At 33.1% G+C, this 5,000-nt stretch overlaps 1 protein-coding gene and 1 pseudogene across 7 annotated transcripts in view; both read right to left on the reverse strand.

Moving 5' to 3' along the window:
• LOC145242090 (endothelin-converting enzyme homolog) overlaps positions 1-5,000 on the reverse strand; it is a 955,595-nt gene that overhangs the window by 410,911 nt on the left and 539,684 nt on the right. The window lies entirely within an intron of this gene.
• LOC145243319 (5S ribosomal RNA) lies at positions 3,236-3,352 on the reverse strand (annotated as a pseudogene).

A 5,000-nucleotide genomic window follows, 5' to 3' on the forward strand; every position in this document is an offset into this window, starting at 1 on the left:
CATAAAGGAGAAAATGCTGTCCAAGTATACGAATATATATATTAAGGACTATCCACTTATTTTGTGCTTCCTTTTGAAAATTAAATATGGTTTTAACTCTTTTTCAAAGTGTTTTTTAACATGTTTTATTAACAATTGTTCTTGTATATATATATATATATATATATATATATATATATATATATATATACATATATATATATATATACAAGGACAATTGAAACGGTTATACATATATATATATATGTATAACCGTTTTATCTGCTTAATTACACATGTTTCGATTACCGAATCGTATAAACGATCTGATAATTATATCATAATTTACAGAAATATATATATATATATATATATATATATATTTACAGAAACATATATATACAGCAATATATATATTTACAGAAACATATATATATATATATTTACAGAAATATATATATATTTACAGAAATATATATATATATTTACAGATATATATATATTTACAGAAATATATATATATATATTTACAGAAACATATATATATTTACAGAAACATATATATATTTACAGAAACATATATATATTTACAGAAATATATATATATTTACAGAAATATATATATATATATATTTACAGAAACATATATATATATTTACAGAAATATATATATATATATTTACAGAAATATATATATATATATATATTTACAGAAACATATATATATTTACAGAAATATATATATATATATATTTACAGAAATATATATATATATTTACAGAAATATATATATATATTTACAGAAACATATATATATTTACAAAAATATATATAGTCATTTACATATATATATATATATATATATATATATATATATATATATATATATATATATATATATATATAGTCATCCACATTCAGTACTGTTTCTTTGTATTACAGCTCATCAGTGCGGCTAGACTAACAACTATCTCAACTCAGGTTTGAAACTCGACCGCCTAAGTGGCAGTCGGCGTTCCGCACCGTTACGCTATTTAGCTGCTTCTAAGACACACACACACACACACACACACACACACACACACACACATACATATATATATATATATATATATATATATATATATATATACACATTAACAGGACCCGTGTACTTACGGTGCCCGGTGGAAATATGATACAGAGCCAGAATAGCTACGGAGAACCTCCTCGTTCCCCAAAAACGAAGTAACCCTTTATTATCTAGTACATTATCGTACGTGAGCCACATAAATTATAAACTATGGATAAACAGTTAAAAATATTAACACAGAATAAAGATAGATGGCGGCGGTTGTTAGTGGTAGCCATTCCCGACTCAAGAAAATTGCGAGAATTGGTGGCAGTGATCAAAATGAGGGCATCTGGCTTCCACTGTCATGCATTGTCTGGGAGAGCCAGTTAGCAGTATTCACTGGCTGTCGTTAGCGATTAGTGTTGTTTTTACAACTGTCACTGTCCTTGCATGGCGGTCAGTATCGATCACTGTCACCTAGTGGCGGTTTTAACTGTTATCTGCGGTAATTGGTTGATAGTGATCTTTTTCAGTTAATGACACTGGCGGATATTGGCGGGCACTATCAGTCATTGCAGTATTGAGGCGGTTACTCGTTGGCACTGGTTGCGTTAACAATTCTTTGTTAAGTGTTAGTGAATGGTGGCCATATTTTACATATTATGTTCAAGTAAACTTTTGATGTATACAGCAAGAATTGTTTAATTAATCGTTAGGTGCCTCCCATGTTAAGGACAATAAATAGTAACATAAGTATTTTAGCTCGGTCCGTATTCTGCATAAGTATCCATGTGGAAAATAGTAAGGGCTGTGACTCAGCATGTTTATTTATGCAAACTTTGTAAAAGTATATGGTCTCTATAAACTATTATTTGTCTTTGGTTTTTGGAAATATTTCTTTATACGTTCAATTACGTTCCATTAATGAAGGTGAAAACCTGCACAAAATATAGCGGCAATTCGAAAACCTTGGCTATAATACGTTATCCATGTTTGTTGCGGAAAATCGAATTTGGAAGCATTTAATCTGGCGAATCAAGAGTTATACATGCGAAAAAACTGTCTATTCAATTAATAACTTAAACACCTCGAAAGAAATTGTTCATACATTTTACGTAGAAGAAGACGCAAAAGCAGAAGAATAAGAATAAGGAGAAGAAGAATAGGAAGAAGAAGGAAAGGAAGAAGAAGAAGAAGAAGAAGCGGAAAATTGCAGGAAGAAAGAATAGAAAGCCACAGGTTTGCCGGTCATTAAAAAGAACAAAAAATAGCGTCTTTGTTTACGTACGGACGATGAAAGATGACTGAACGGCAAAGAAGACGAAAAAGACAGCGAAGAACACGAAAAAGACAAAGATGTCGAAGAAGATGAAAGGACGGAGAGAAAAAATAAGAACACTAAGTCGGAGACAAATCAATGACGTGTCACTTAAACATTTCGTAAGATACTGCATTTAAGTTGTACGTAGAAGGCGAAAAAGACGGAGAAGAATAATGACAATAATAAACATCCCGTAAGAAATTCTGTGAGTATTTTTCGAAGTAAATATTTTGATAATTAGTGTCGAATTGCTATTTGATTGACGGCATCTTATTTTGTGTTTAACCGCTCGAAAAATAGCGGAAACCGATATTCCCTGATTCCGAGAAACGCAAGCGTATAGCCTACGAGACTGGCTAAACTTTTCGTAAGGAGCGTTCATTATTTTACGAATTGAAAACGAAAAATCTAATGTCAAACATATATATCGATGAAGCAAATACGAACAGTAATGTAGTAAAAGATGTGAACAATGAAGAGAATATCCCAGTTACAAATCGGAGAGTAAGAGAAGAAAATAATTAAAAGAAAAAGCCCGCATTATACAAATGTAAAGATGAAAAGACAACGCAGACTTTGAAAATATTCAGATTAGAAGTAGAAAAATTTTTATGATTAGAATTGAAAAAAAAATTTTATAGTAGAGGGGGGAGTAATATCTATCTATCTATCTATCTATCTATCTATCTATCTATCTATCTATAGAAAAGACTTCCTTCAGGCTTGACAGACTATGGATACCCACTGTAAAGGTGCCTGTGCGTGAAAGTTTTGTAGCAAGAGTTGCGCAATCTCCAACCACACTGAGTCGGCATTGTTAAATACCAGCACCAAGTGGAAGTTCAGGACGACTGGAAACAAATGCCGAGATAAGCGGAAAGCACATACAGCACCTAGAATTCCCAAATGGTCACCCATCTGGTACTACCCAGGCTCAACGTTGCTTAACTTCGGTGATCTGTCGAGAACCGGTGTGTCAACGTGATTATGCCGTACATCTATCTACTATTATATAAGAGATCTTTGTGTGTGTATGCCTGTGTATGTGTGTGAATTAGTTCCATATGGACTCGGAAATGCTTCCGATAAAAATCGATTAAAGAAGGAAGTCTAATTTTTACCGATGTTAACACTTTTATACATCCTAACATCACAAGTGCATTTGAGAAATGTTATCACTGCACAAGCAGAAAGGGCCAACCTATAAAATCAACTGTAGATTCTTTTATAAGATAAAGGCGCGTTTGAAATAGATGTTTCTTTTTAGATCACAATTGAACTATAATACTTGACTTTTTGATCTTTAATTGAAGTGACAACGTAAAGATTATTTCATAAAATGTTTATATCTAGAGCACAATTGAACCGTGATACTTGACTTTTGCATTTTAAATATTAATTCAACCCATTATAATAGGTTGGCGAGAAAATTCTTTCGGAATATATAATTTGGATTTCAAATGATGCATTATCAAATACGTTTTCATTTTAATAACTTTACTTTTTATATCATTTTAAAGAATTTTCCCGCTCTATCTAATCGTTTGAATCACAATTGTTTTAAAACAAATATGTCTTCTTTTCAAAACGTTGAATACAAGACGGAATAAACGCAAATTCACACAATTTTCTTATTTCAATTCAAGTTAGGCCAAAAAGCTGCCGAAAGAGCTCGCGATATCAACGAAGCGTCTGGCCCAGGAACCACTACTGAAATCCAGCAGAATGGTGCTTTAAGAAATTTTGTGGCAGCGACGAGAGTCTTGAAGATGATGAGCATAGTGATCGGCGATTGAATCTGAGTCGAAGCCAATCCTTGCACAACTGTCCGATAACTTGCTTCTGAATTAGACATAACGTATACGACGATTTCCAACTGCTTGAGACGTATTGGAAAGACAAAAAAACTTGATAAATGGATGCCTCACGAATTGAACGACAACAAAAAGAAACGCCGTTATGAAGTGTCACCTTCCCTTATTTTACGCAGCAAAAACGACACGTTACTCGACCGGGTTGTGGCTAGAGATGAACAGTTGGGTTCTTTACGACAACCGGCGACGCTCAGTTTAATGGTTCCACACCGACAAGCCCCACAAACCTTCCCAAAGCTAGAGTTGTACCAAAAGAAAGTCATGCTGAGGTTTAGTGGTTTGTGACCGGTCTCATCCATCACAGTTTTTTGAATAAAGGCGAGACCATTACGACGGAGAAGTACTGTCAATAAATGGATGAAATACGTCAGAAACTTCGACAACAACACTCAGCATTAATCAACAGAAAAGGCATAATTCTTCTCCACGACAATGCAGAAGTTTAACAAATTGGACTATGAAACTCTGCCTCATCCGCCATACTCTCCAAACTTCTCACCTACCGACTACCACTTTTTCAAGCATCTCGACAACTTTCTGCATGAAAAATACTTAAAAAACCCAAGCGACATCAAAAACGCCTTCAGCAACTTCATCGCCAACAGAACATAAGATTTTTACTGGCATAAAAAAACTTGTTTTGCGTTGGCAAGAGTGTGTTAATTCTGATGGTGTTTCGATCAATGATATTTTATTTGTGCGGAGATATGTTCACCTGAATGTAAGAGTTAAAAACCGCAATAACTTTCTTGTCAACCTGATATAAAAATAA

Source organism: Euprymna scolopes, chromosome 21 (genome assembly GCF_053919585.1).
Source record: "Euprymna scolopes isolate OS-2025 chromosome 21, ASM5391958v1, whole genome shotgun sequence".
Lineage (NCBI taxonomy): Eukaryota > Metazoa > Mollusca > Cephalopoda > Sepiida > Sepiolidae > Euprymna > Euprymna scolopes.